General features: G+C 56.3%; 1 pseudogene; it reads left to right on the forward strand.

The window, feature by feature from the left end:
- Positions 1–226: 226 nt before the first annotated feature.
- Positions 227–14,500, forward strand: part of LOC116596233 — a 77,290-nt pseudogene continuing 63,016 nt past the window's right edge.

Below are 14,500 nucleotides of genomic sequence, written 5' to 3' on the forward strand. Positions count from 1 at the left end.
TTCAGGAGAGAGAAAGACGGAAGAAGGAGAAGCCGCTGGTGGACCCGCAGTTATTCCTGCCAGAAAGTCTTGTGGGTTTTGTGGGAAAAAGGTTGAGAAATCTGTGCCAGGAAGTATCTGGGCTCTACCTTCTTGCTTTCACCCTTCCCTCCTGGTGGGGGGCGGGGAGGGGATGTCGGGGGGGGGGGTGTTATCTTCAAGATAAGAAAACTAGGCTTAGGCAGATATGGGACTAGAAGAAACTGTGTCCCTCGAAAAGGTAAGTTCAGAACCTAACCCCTGGTACCTGTGAACGTGACTTGCCTTGGGCCTAGAGTTTTTGCAAATATAACCGAAGTAAGAGGAGGTCATGGTGGTGGTCCTAATCCAACCGCGGGTGTCTTTATGACAAGAGGGGACATCGGACACGTCCACAGGGAAGGTCAGGAGAGCCCCGTGATGAGGCGGAGGCTGGAGGGATTGGCCTTCAAGTCAAAGGTTCTGGGCAACCAGAGAAGCTAAGAAGCAAGGAGGGATCCTGCTCTAGATCCTTTGGAGAGAGCACAGCCCTGCTGACACCTTGATTTCGGGTTTCTAGCCACCAGAACTGTAGAGAAAGTAAATCTCTTGTTTTGGCCACCCCGTGTGTAGGAACTTGCCATGGGAGCCGTGGGAAATGGAATACACCAAGTTTTCACCTCGCTTCGGCTGTGTCCTTGAACAGTTCCATATTAGGTTCGCGGGGGAGGCTGAAGAGGTGAGGGCTGCTGTCCGCATCCCGCTGGACCCCGATGCTGCAAGATCTTGAGAACCCGAGGAGGGATTGAAGTTTGGGGCCACCCATAGGGGGAGCTTGCAAAGCCTAAGTGCAGGCAAAAGCACAGGAGCAAGAGGAGAGGGTCGAGAGTATTTGCGCTTCATCGAGGGATCCATGAGGGTGAGTGAGCGGCCTTTCCCTGTTACGCCAGTCAGGCGCCCCGGAGGAGGGAGAAAATGCAGAGTCCGTTTAGGACTCAGGGGTGTTAAGAGGGAGTCGGTGGGGGAAGGGAAGAACTGGGTTGGTGTCAAGGGCTGTGGCTGCGGGCTGCTGTCTGGGAGGGGGCTGCGGTGCCCAAGGAGAACCAGGGCATCTGGGTTAGAGGCAAGGATGGGAGAGGGGAGAAGCAGAGACAGCCCCGGGGCAGGAGGGGTGCACGGGAGGCCCTGGGAAGTCAAGCTGGCACAGGGGTTGTTGACACATACATCATCCGTGATTCCTGGTGAGAGATCGCCCTGCAAAGGCATGAAAGATCGTGTCCGTGAGTGACTCAGAAGCCAAGTATGTCGGTCCTCTTGTAATGTGAGCGGCCAGCTCTGCGGAGCGAGCCGGAGCCGTTAGCATCTCATGAATGTGTGTGGGAGGCTGACGGCGCTGGACGGGGGTTAATCATTACGCTGTTTGTGCCACTGCAATGGGCCGAGCCAGCCAGGGTCCTCGGGCTGACCCCACTCCTCACCCGCCCCCGCTGCCATGCGGCCCACACGGGAAGACCACAGGAAGCTCAGATCGCGGCCCCCGAAACAACAAGGCATTTTGCTTTGGAAACTGCCAGGACGGGAAATTAGTTGGGCTGATCAGGAAGATCAGTCTGGCGTGATCTGAACTTGGTGGTAAGGAGAAGGAGAAAGGTGAGGGGAAGGGAGGGCTCAGGGCCATCCTGCCGCCTCTGTGAGCTGGGAGTTGCCCGACCCGAGTCTCCGGGCGGGGGTGGGGGGAGCCACAGCTCAGGGAGGTTAACTGGCCGGCAGACGCTTTGCTGCTAGAAACAGTGGCTGAGCCAGGCATGGGGCTCCTGATGCCTCCCCCGGGGCCTCCTGAAGCTGCCGGAGAGGAGGCTTGCAGGCTCTGGCAGGAAACAGGGGGCCTAGATCCCGCCTCTGGGTCTGCCCCTCTCAGGCGGTCATCAGGGACAAAGCAGGAGCAGGGGAGCCAGCCCACACCACAGTGACCCGGCAGTGTGGCCTTGGACGGCCTCGTGGGCTCTGTGAACGAGAGGACGGTGCTTTCCTCTGGCCGGTGGGGCAGCCTGGTCGGTGTTGCAGGATGTCGGCCCATCCCAGCACTGCTGACTCTGGATTCCTGGAGTCTTGAAATGGTAAAGAATGTCTCTGTGTTCAGAGGGTCTGGACTCTGGGCCAGGAGCTGGTCCTGCGGAGGCCGAGCCTCAGGCGAGAGCCTCCCTTGCTTGCCACTATGGTGCGTCCAGCTCCGTTCTGTTCCCACGTCCCCTGCAGAGGGCGGCTCTGCTTCTCGCCCCACAGTGCCCCGCCCCCGCCCCCACCCTCCAGGGTGTGCGGCAAGAGTCTGTCCCACCATCAATCTGACAGAGGCCTGGCGTCTTGGAGGCCCCCAGGGCTCAGCACCCCACTCTGAGCCTCTCCTCCGTTTCTGAGACCCTCCTCTATGTCCAGGATGTCCTTGCTGCCCGAGGCTTCCCTCCACCAGAGCCGCGCAGGGCCTCCAGCCTCCTCTCCCTCATGGAGCCGTGGCCACTCCTCAGACCCACCCCTTCCAGCTCTTTCCCTCATGTGATTCACAGAGCAGCAGAAATGCTGCCTCCAGCAGACCGTCCCATCTTTCTGCTTGTGCCGCATGGGACCCCAGTTCCCGGGAAGGTCCTTAAGCCCACGGCTGCCAGGCGGTGCTGCTCAGTGATCACGAAGATGACACGGGGTGGGCCCAGAGGCCACCCCACTGGCCGGGAGCGGTGGGAGTCCCCTGACTCACGGCATGTCCCAGGGGAACACCTTCCTTGGACCGAGGTCGGCAGACACGAAGACACCCACACCCTAAGCTCCGTGAACTTAAGAGTCCACGGACATGGCCCCGATACAGTTGGGTCAGGGATACTGGGATGAGGAGATTGTCCTGGATTACCCAGATGGGCCTGGTGTAGTCACAAGGTTCCCTAAGCCTGTCACAGTCACTGCGGGAGCGAGCATGTGATTCCGATGGCCACTGCTGGCTTTGACGGTGGAAGGGGCCAGAGGCCAAGGAGCGTGGGCAGCCTCCAGAAACTGGGAAACACGAGGAAACAGATTGTGCCCTGGAAGTGCCCGAGAGAACGAGACTGTAAACATCTTGCTTTTAGCCCAGGGAGACCCTTTTGTTACTTCTGGCTCCAGAACTGTAAGGTGATAAATTTGTATTGTTTGACGCCGTCTGGTCTGTGATAATTTGTGAGAGCAGCAACTGAAAATGAATATACCGGGTGACATCTTTTCTTGTGACATGTCTCAGGGAATGGTTCTCCACATGCCTGTGTCCAGGAAGTGGAGAATCTGTAGCCTGGCAGGTCCTGGAACCTTCATGCCGGTGCGCCTGGTGGCAGGACTCCAGCAGCTCCACGTAGAGCCATGGCTTTCTTGCACCTGCCTGTCCAGTGAACGCGTGACCCTCCAGCTTAGGGACAATTCCTTCCAGACTCTCGGGAACAAGTGCAGCAGGTGCGTGTTTACGGGGCTCCGGAAGCTGGACAGATAGGCCTGCAGGCTCTGGGAGGAGTGCTTTGGGGCTGGAGGAGGCAGGAGGGAGGTCCGATGTCTGTCCTAAGCGTTTTTAGTCCAGCCAGGGACGGGGAGGTGCTGAGAGGATCCCACATCAGGGCGTGCTGGCGGCAGGGATGTGGGCTGTGGAGCCCAGCCTGTGGGCAGAGGGCATTTGGGATGAGGAGGAGCCCCACTGAGGCTGAGGGGCAAGCAGGAGCAGAAGGCAGGTCTGCACAGAGGCCACGACGGTGGACAGCCTGAGGGAAGGGCCTATTTAGAAGGGGAAGCTCAGAAGCTTTGGCTTCACAGGCAGGACCAGAGCGGCATGGGCCAGCTTCCCGGCTCTCTTCTCCCTGGGGACTCGGGAAGTCTTCTGTCCCAGGCGGGACATGGGGCAGTGGCAGCCAGCAAGCAGGCCGTGAGCAGCGCTGACATGTGGTCTCTGCTTTCTTCTCATCGTCCAGCAGAACTCCCTGGAAGCCACGTGTTGACAAGGCTGGGTTCCACACCTGGAACCTGTGTGGCCAGCCCCTCCCCCCGTGGACTCATGGTATAAGCGAGGTGTGGCCTCAGTTTGGGACGCCTTGAGATTCCTGGGTTCCCTTCTTATCTGGGCACGACCACCAGTGCTGTAGATCACCCGGGGTTTAGAAAGAGCCCCGTGGTCTTGAGAAGGTGCCTTGTGTGCGGCTGGAGACCACGAGTAGGACAGGTTAGTACTGCGGGAGGTGGAGGGAGCAGCTGCAGAGTTGGCGGGGTTGGAGATGGGGGCGCGGACCAGGGAGGTGGAGCAGCGGCCACGGTGCAGCAAGGCTTCCTTGGGAGAACACTTTTCACTCTTGGAAGCTTCTCCCAAGTGTCCCCTGATCCTGCTCTGGGTTTTTACCTGTTTTCTCGGGGGCCTCATTCCGTGCATCTCACAGTGGGTCCCTGGGCACCTGCAGCTTCTAGAACAACGAATACATCATTTTGGATGAAGCTGATCATTTTTTAGGTACAGCCAAAGATGAGGACTTCTAAAAGTAAATCGTTTTTGAAAATAAACTTTTGAGACTTTTTAGTGGAGAAATCAGTGAAACCCATCCCAGCGTCCCCGAGAGAGCACAGTCGTCTGCACTTACTCCATCACGACGAGTACAAGTCTTGCTCCCTGGATCCTTAAAGGGGAGTATAGCCCCCCGCCATAAGGCTATTAACACATGATAAGGACAGTCCAGCATCCTTTAACATGAATTCTAAATCGAAGTATGAAGTTCAGAGACACTAATTATACATGTTTTGCCTCCTGCCTTTGTATTCCCGTAAAACGACCATTAAGGTAAGAGAGATAAAATCAGCATTTTATGCTAGGTGTCTTTATTCTCACAGCAAGTGTGTGGTGGGCAGGAATCCAGGCCTGTGTCGTCCCTGTGCTGGGCTGTCCCCTTTCTGCAGGTGGCAGGGAGGCCAAGGACAGTGAAGGGCTTACCCTGGGCCAGAGCCGGCTTCCTATCAACATTTATCAAGCGGCTCCCCGCCGGGCATTGGCTGTGCCTGTGGCAAAATGTGGTCTGATGGGTGGGCTGTCCCAGCACCTGCCAGTGTGTGCCCGGAGAGAGCGGGACTCTGGATTCATGAAGACTACCAGTGGTTAGTGTAGGGAGGGAACGGCAGTTTGACTGTGACACATTTTTCATTTTAAAAATTTGCTGCCCTGACGTGTCAAGCAGAAATTAGAAGCACGCTGGTGTCTGGATGTTCTCACACTTTAAAAAATCTAGAGGTGATAGGCGACACTTCTCAACCTCTTGGGGTACGTGCTCATTAATTAGGCACAGAGAACATGACTGAATCACAGTGAAGGTGTTTGTCTTGTCTCTATTTCAGAAACACTTTGGGGAAAAGGTCTTTCTCTCAAATCAGATGCAAAGCATCAGCCCTAGGGCTTTTTCAAAAAGAGCTTGTCTCCCAAACGTCATTCCCTATGAGAGATAACGGTTTTGTGGAGGGTTTACTCATCGCCCTTGAATGGCCAGCTTGGCCACGGGACGAGTGCCCAGCCGCCCACCTCCGTGTCCCCTGTTCCTCTGATAAGCGCTCTGAGTCCCTCGTGAGGGGCTGATGTTGAGTCGGTCGTAGAGATTTTAGACTGGGTCTTGGTGCCTGTCCACTTCCTGGGCCCCAGGGGCCGATCGCTAGCTCCTGGGGCTCCAGTCTTGACTTCGCCCTGGCCAGCCGACTCTCTGGTCCCCTCGCTCTGCGGCTGACAGTGTCTGCACATTCTGTGTGACGTGGGTGAGGCCACGGGGCTGTGGAAGTTCAGCTTTCCGGGCGCGACTGGACGAGAGCTCAGTGAATTCATGATCACAAAACGAAAACAGGATAACTGTGGGCAGATGCAGTCCTTTGCTGGACAGAGCATGTTATCAGAGTGGAGGCCCACTGTGTCCTGGACACTGGGAACTTGGCCCCGTGACTCTTAGACCTTGGGTGCTGGCCCGCCGCATGATCTCGGGTGTCCTTTGAGGGAGCTCTGTGCTTTTCCATCCCACTCTGCCGGGGAAGCTCCCGCATGGGGAACAAGGTCCTCACATACTCAGTGGGACACCTGGGCCACAAAGGACAGGCCCTTGTGGCTCTCTGTGCCCGTCTTCTGTGCCCCCAACTGGTCCACTGATGGTCTGGATGGGTTCAGTCGCAGCGTTGGACGTATGAGCTGGGTAGCTGTAGGCAAGTGTCTTAACCTGTCTGGACCTGCGCTCCCTCATCTGTCCAACGGGTGCCAAGGGTCTCGCTCAGAAGACACTTAGGAAGGTGCTAGGCATCTGACCCGGGGCCTGGCGTCTGTCGGGGCTCGCGAGAAGGTCGCTTTGTCACTTCTCCACCCTCCTGCTATCTTTAAGGAAACTATTACTCCTCCTCCACCCGCTTTCCTGTCTGGGGCTGCTGTCCCGGGCTCGCTCCGGTGAGGCGCCCCCGGCCGCAGCCCCGAGGGAGCCCCACGCCCACCGCCCCTCGTGGGTCCCGGCCGCGGGACACAGCTGAGCCCCCCAGCTCCGGCTGCTCCGGGGAGAGCGGCTCGGCCCGGCGCCGGCCCCCGGGGGCTGCCTGCGCGGCCCGTCTCCCGCCCCGAGCCGTCGTGTTCACGGAGGGGTGGCGGCCGCCGCCCTTCGGCTCTCCTTCGGCGGCTCCGTCGGCGGAGGATCCCCGGGTCCAGGCCGGCGCCCGGGTTCCTCCACGCGGGGGCGGGGGCGCTGGCGCGGCCACGGCCGACCGCGTGCTTGAGGAGGTTTCTAGAAAGTTGCTCAGACTCTCGCGGCTCCGCGGAGTCCCGGCGGCTCTGAGGGCGGAGGAGACGCGGCCCGAGACGCGGCCCAGGCAGGCGCGGGCTCCCGGCCAGCGGCCCGCGGGGGCGAGCGGCCTCGGGGGTTCGGCTCCGCGGGGGAGGCTGCGCGGCCGCTGGCCTGACCCGAGCCCACGGATGCCCCTCCCCCCCCGGGGCGACCCCCCCCCCCCCCCGGGGCGACCTCCCCCCCCCGGGGCGCCCCCGGCGTCTCCCCGCCCTCCAGTCACCGAGACCCGGCCGTGACCCGCGCCGGCAGCCGGACGCTCGGCCTTGGAGAAGCTTTTATGGGGCCGCGGCGGGGACGACGAGCCCTTCCCGCGTGTGGCCGCTGCGCTGGGGTCGCCGCAGCTTTATGGCGCCGCGCCCAGCCCGGAAAGATCCTGCGACGGAGGATCGCCCGTTTACCTTCGGGTTTATGGCCGTTCGCGGAGACGGTCTCGCCCGCGCCCGCGGGCGCCGAGCCTGTGAAGGTCTACCCTGAAGGGTCAGCTCCCTCCTCCTCACGCACACCCACCTCTCACACGCCCACACACGCTCCCGTGCACACTCACACACGGTCTTACACACTCAGGCATGCCTTTCACACCCATAGACTCGCAACCTCTCTCTCACACACACACTTTCACACTCACACATTCTCTCAAGCGCATTGTCACACATAACCTGCACACTCACACGACCCCTTCACTCACATTTCCACATACCCTTTCACACTCACACACTTTACACTCCCACTCCCACATACATACACATCCTTTCAACTCACACACTAATATTCTCACACACCCTTTCACACTCACACTCTTTCATACACAGTCTAACACATACACACATGCTGTCTTTCACACACATATGTCTCACATACACACTCAAACTCTCTCTTACACACACCCTCTCTTCTCACACAAACATTCTGTCTCTCACACACAGGTCTCTCTCATACACACACAGTCTCCCTCACATACACGCACACATTCTCCCTCTCACAAGCATTCTTTCTCTCACACACGTTCTGTCTCTCATACACATACATCTCTCACATACACACTCACACAATCTCCCTCGCACACATTCTGTCTCACACACACATTCTGTCTCTCACACACACATTCCCCTTCTCTCTCTCTCGCTCACACACACACACACACACACACACACTCCGCGTAGACTCCACTCTCCACAGTCTCCAGCCATCTCCTGTAACTCTGCTCTAGCCATGAGCCACAGGCCACCAGGAGCTCTTGCTTCTCCTGGAGCCCCTGGGTCTCCTGACTGGCTTGTAAAGGCTGCTTTGTGGAGTCCAGGGCAGAGGGGTAGACTGGATGGTGTAAGGGCTGGTGCTCTAGCCGCGTTCCTTATTTACTCTTCCATTAGACCAGCTTCACATTTCTTTTTTGTCTCCTGGGGTTTTTCACGAACTTTCTTTGAAGAAATAATTCTAGTGCTAAAAAGGATCTGAAGATGACTGGCCGGCCTTAGTTGGGACCCAGATGCTAGAGGAGTATATATGAAGTGTCCCCAGCTCCACAACCAATGGCTTAGGGAGGTCGGTGAAGTTACTTTGGCTGTGAGTCTGGCATGGAGGGCTGGGAACTGAGGCGGCTGTATTTGTGGGGGTGGGGTTTCTGGAAAAAGTGCTTTGGGGATGAAAGAACATTCTTCTTCAGAATGCTTTTTGGGGAAGTATAGGGCCGTTTTTCTTTGCTGGAGTCAGCTCATCTGTGAGCCATCCATCTGTCCTTTATCTGTCCATGCACACCTCCACCCACCCAACCACTTCCATTCACTACCCATGAGCCCTCCCTTTCTAAGGCTACCTCCACTGCACCCAGCACTCCTGGTGGCTGTGAGCTGTGATGGGGGAGGGTTGGCTGCATGACCTCACTAACCACAGTATCTGAAGAGAGGTTGGTGCATGGACCCCTGCAGTAGGACCTTCTGCTGGACCTGAAGAGGCCATTGGGATGAAACCCCATTGGAGGCTGGAGGAGGAGGTCTAATACCGCAGGCTGATCAGGGTGTAAGCACGGGGCCGGCGATAGCAAAGAGGCATGTCCTGGAGTGCAGGTCCCTCTGAGGGATCTCCCCGCAGGAGTAGGTGATACAGAGACATCTGGGCAGGTCAGGGAGGCAAGGCCTCAGCGACGAGACATGGCCAGGCTTGGACTGTTGTGAACAGGGCTTAGCCCTATCATGGCTGCTGGAAGATGCCTAGAATGAGAACCAGGGGTCAAGGAGCAGACCAGATGTCTGTATTGAGGAGGCATCTGCAGACGTGCTGGGCATGCTCTCCTCTCCAAGCCTTGTTCCAGCAATTCCCTCCACCATCTGGAAAGGTCTTTGCACAGATTTCTCTCGGACTGACTCCAGGCTTTGCTCTAACTTCATCTCTCAGTGAGGTCCATGTTGACTGATCCATTTAATGTACAACCTGCCCCCACCACCCCCTCCTCCCATTCCCCTTCCCCGCTCCTTCCCCCCAGAATACACGGGACCTTTAACCTACTACATAACTTATTTATGTCTTGAGCTTATCGTTCATTATCTCCCTCTCCCTACTAGATTGCAGAACCTCAACCAGTATCTGTTCAGTGAATAGGAGGGACTCGCTGGGGCTAAGCTTGGCTGTGGCAGGTAGGGGCCCTCCTCTCCCCTTGGCCTCTCCCAGGGCAGGAGATAACATGCAACTGATGGAAATATACTGGGTCTGCCAAAAGGACACGAAACCAACCCATTCTGTTTGTTTGGGACAATAAAAATACGGCCAATATACCAAGAGAAGAGCAAAGTCACCCCTGCCATGCACAAGTGATGTGCCCCCCTTCTTATGCCTGTGAGGTTGGTTCCATCCTTATCCCCATTTTAAAGATGAGAACCTGATGATCTGAGAGGTTATGTAACTCAGCCGGGACTAGCAGCTTGTAAATCGAGGTCACTGGTCAGGCTCTGCCAACTCCAGAAGTCTGATTGCTACCTGGGCTCCACTGTCTCCAGTCCAGGGTCGCCCCCTCCAGAGCGTCAGGGGGCTGTGTGCTCCCAGGAGAGTGACATGGTGTTTCGCTGGGGTGCGTGTGACTCTCACCCCTATGCTTTAATGCTGCCTGTGAGGGGTGGTGACAGGGAGGGGAAGCAAGGACAGCAAGCAGCTCGGGCTGGGAGCCATCCACGGGCTGGCGGGTGGCAGCCCGCGCTCGGCCCCTCCAGCAGGTGCACACATTCGGGTTGAGCGGCTTGGATCACACCTTCGATTTTTAGGGTTTCTCTGTGTCCTGACTCTGCCAAAGGGGCTTGCTTGCTGTGTTCTCAGAGGCTAATTCAATTTCAGGGCAGCTAGTTGAAGGTGGGTCCCCACTGGGGCAGCCTTTTGTGGACGGGGACATGGTGGCAGAATTTGCCGGCAAAGCCCGGGGCCCGAAGGTCATCACCCGGCTCTTCACAGTTTGCGGCATCGCACATGTGGCTGGGGCTCGAGGCCAGGGTTCTGCCCCGGTGCCCGGGCTGGTGGCTGCTCTGAAGGTCAGCCAGGCAGGCAGTCGGGCCCCTGTTACTCTGGTCTCATGAAAGCATTGGGCATTCACCAGGGACCTGTTGCCGGCAGCACGGGAAGGTCTGATGACAGGAGGCCCCATTCCGGTAGATCCTCCCTGTGGCACTTTGTCCTGCAGCCAGGATGCTGCGTTTCTGCTGAAAATGGAGTTGACGTCATCAGTCTGAACTCATTTCTTTGAGGCTCAGGGACTCATGTGAAATTGGCCCAAATCACCATCACCCAGCCCCGCTGCTCGTCTTCCCCTGGCCACAGGTGGATCGTGGCGCCCTGGTTAGCCCAGCAGACCCCGGCTCCCTCCAGCCGTAGTGGCCCAGAAGCCGTGTTCACTAAAGCTTGCTGTGTTCTAGGCTCTGGGACACGGAGAGACACGAGTCTCTGTCCTCCAGGTGCTCCTGGCTTAGAGGCCAACCCAGTGAGGTGAACATCTGTTTTGCGCAACTAAGGGTTGAACCAACCGGAACATTTCTGAACCAGGTCTGTGTTTGTAGCTGAGAATGTCATGACAAGCAAGGGAGACACGGTCTCACATTCTCCTGCACTGAATAACCCACATGTCAGCTCCAGGGTGGGGGGCGTGGGGGGAGGTACGGACCGGGGGCAGGGGCTCCTGCTGCTCACCTGGGGGAGATGGGAGAGGTCCGTGGAAGACGTAGCATCTGAGCTGAGACCTGGGACTTAGGGCCTCATCATGTAACAGTTGGGGGAGGGGATGGCAAAGAAGGAACCGTGTTTCCAATAGAGGGAACAGCGTGTGTGAAGCCCCAAGTCCAGACGGTTCGGCACAAAGGGAGACTGGTGGGCAAGGGAGGGAGGGGTGAGCAACGCAGGGGAGGAAATTGAGGGACAGGTTGTAGGGCAGGGAGAAGTGGAGCCTGTGTGTGGAGGGTATGGCAAAGGTGAGTGTGAAGTTTCTGGGGGTGATCGTGTGGCGTCTGGGAGGTGTATTCAGGCTGGACGTTGGGGGCTGGGGTACGGGACAGTAACTGGGGCCGTGGAGGGGGCGCTCACCTCCAGGGAGAGAGTGAAACGAGAGAGGAGGGCCCGGACCCAGCTGCAGGGTTACCGCAGATGAAGCTGGGCGGGTGCGCTGAGGGAGGACGACCCAGGGGCAAGCAGACCCCGAGAGGGGCTCTTCCGGCGACGGTGGGGGGAGAGGGTTCCCTGGAAGAGGTGGTCCTGGTCCGCAGAGTGGGATTCATCTGACAGGTTAGGGGCAAAGAACTAGGGAGAGTCTTTTGGAGTTAAGGGGGTGGGGAGGGGCAGTGGGCAGAGGTGGGGTGGGAGGGAAGGCAGGGGAGAGGTCGGGGAGGGGCAGGCGGCTCTCACAGGAGGCCGACCGGGAAGGGCAGAGAGCCCTAGAGCACGTGTGTGCTGTTCTAGGATGAGAAGCCTGCGTGCTTGCCGGTGAGCTGCAAAAGGCTGGTGGAAGCCCAGGTGACTCATCCGTGGGGGCCATGAGGAGTGGGAAGGGGGGAGGTCAGGGCCGGAGGGCTCCGGGGATTGGCCGGGGGGAGGAGGACGGAGGTGGGCCCGTGTGGAGCAGGGCGGGGGCTTCTGTTTCCTCCGGAGGTGAAGCCGAATGCAGGTGGCAGAGGGAGGGGCAGCTCTGAACTTTGAGGAGGGGCGGAGGAGGTTTGCTGCAGCTCTCGGGGCTGGCAGTGGGGCTGGGCGAGTGCAGAGTCCCGGGTCATCACGTTGCTGCAAGGACACGGGCATCACGAGCCACTTGGTTTCCTCTCGTGGAGGTAATGTAGGCACAGGCAGGCTTGGGTTCTGGTCCCAGCTGCACCTCTGACCTTGGGTGACCTTGGGCAACTTGCTGTCTCCCTGGGCCTGGGTTTTCTTATCTGTGTAATGAGGTGGCCAGACTACAAAGGCAGGAAAGCCCCCTTGAGACCTGGGATTAAATTGAAGGTCACGGGTTTGAAGATTGTATTTATTTCACTCCTGATGAGCATAGGAGAGGAGGAAATGAGAAGTTAATATTGAGGCGGGCCTGAAATGTGAACCTAAGAAGTGGGAATTTTACTACTACTTGGGGATTTTGCACTGGGTTCTTTTCCACAGAATTTAGGTTTGTAGGTTAATTATAAAAATGTTTCCAGGAAAAGGAAAACTCTCCTGATTTTTCATGGTTGATTTCTGCAGTTGCTGAGTTCCCTCGCCTGTATCTCTCCCATCCTTCGGATGTAGGCGGCTACGGCTAGACGATTTCAGGGTTCTTCGCCATCAGCCGCTGACAGGGACAAAGGTGCAGCAAGCAGGTCAAGGCGTTCCGTTTTGTTAGGAGCTGGCAGCTCCGAGGAAAATCGTCTGTTTCTTCACTGGTTCGTTCTCACAGTCATCAACAAACCTTTAGCGAAAAGACGGATGAATGAGTACATGTGGACATGGAGAAAGAGGGTCGAGACCATTTAATAATTTCATTTCTCTCTGCTCTCTTGACTTCTGCCCATTATAAGGAAACGTTATAGAAATGGAAAATGAGCCATTTATAACATCACAGAGGTGGGGGGAATGCAAAGAGAAAGCGAGTGGGTTATGGGTGTGATTAGCTCTGTACTGAAACCGACTTTGGAATTAACTCCTGTCTTGAGGAACTGGAGAAATTTGAGTAGAGACATTGTTTTCTCTCCTGAAAGGAGCCCCACTCAGTCACACGGCGATCGGTAATACACCCTAATAAAAGGAAGCGTGTTAAAGAAAAAAAAAATTCTGTTCCTTTGATTCCATTCTACAGGTCGAGAGAACGCCAGGGAGCCTGGGAGTTCTTCCTGTGTCTGCCGCATCCCCTGAGTACTGGCCAGACTCATCAACCATCTCCCTAGCCCTGCTCTTTTCTCCTTGATGAGAGAAGAAAGTTCTTTGAGAGCATCTGCACTCTTTTGCGATCTGTGGAGACACGGCTCCATTTCCATCTCTTTGGGACACTTGTCCTCTCCTTCCGAGTCTAGATGTTTTTGAAGCAGGTCCATTTCATCCTCCTGGGGTAACTTATTCTGGAGTCTCCGAGCAGTGGGCTGGCTGCGCTCTGGGCATCTGCACTGTGTGTCCTCCAGACAACTCCATCGTCCCCAGGGAGTCCTCTGCTTCTCTTTGGAAAAATTGACGGCAGCATTATCTGCAAAGAAAAAAGCACACAGAGCGTAATACATACATATCTTGATGAATTATCACAAGGTGTACATGCAGTTGTCAAGAAATGGAACTTTCCTAGTATTCTAGAAGCATCCCTTATATCTCTCCTAATTACTGTCCCTCTCCTGCTCTCCAGAGGTGACCACTGTCCTGACTTCTAATAACTCAGATCAGTTTTGCTGTTTATCACCTTCCTAGAAACTGAATTATATTCTTGTGGAAGGAAATGTATTCTGCTCTTGTTGGATGGCGTCTTCTATAAATGTCAAGTAGTTCACACTCACCCTTTAGGTCATCTGTCCTCTTACTGATTTTCTGCTGTTGTATTTGTCATTTGCTGATTGAAAGTTGCGATCTCCAGCTGTGACCGTTGATGTATTTGCTTCTTGCATTTCCGTAGGTTTTTGTATTTTGATGCTCTGTTATTAGGGGTATACATGTTAGGGCCTTCTTTGTCTTCTTGGCAAATTGACCCCTTTATTATTATGTAAGGCCCTTCTTTATCCCTGATAATCTTCCCTATTTTGAAGTCTGCTGCTTTGTCAGAAATTAATAGAGCTGTTCCAGCTTTCTTTCGATTAGTGTCAGCACGCTATGTCTGTGTTCCCAATCTATTTCTGTGAAGCAAGGATCACTGTTACCAGTGTTCCCCCACCATTTCCCTGGCAGGCAGTAGGGAGAGACTAGAGGGGACGCGCCCCTCCCCCAGCTGGGAGAGCCCTGGCAGTCTTCTTCCTTGGAGAACTGGCATTTATCATGGAGAGTGCTTGGGGAGTATCACACTTGACCACCTTCCCTCCTCCTGCCAGAACCATGGCATGGATCTTCCTTAATTCTTCATTATGAGAACCTGGTGGGGATCCTGGAGATTAAGCCTCCCCCTCCCCCACAATGTGAAAGCCCACCAATCCTGTAGCCCCGGGGGTTTCCCTCTTTTAGGCTAGTCCACACTCAGCCTCTAGCAATTTGTCAAAATGACC

This window comes from Mustela erminea, chromosome 7 (genome assembly GCF_009829155.1).
Source record: "Mustela erminea isolate mMusErm1 chromosome 7, mMusErm1.Pri, whole genome shotgun sequence".
Lineage (NCBI taxonomy): Eukaryota > Metazoa > Chordata > Mammalia > Carnivora > Mustelidae > Mustela > Mustela erminea.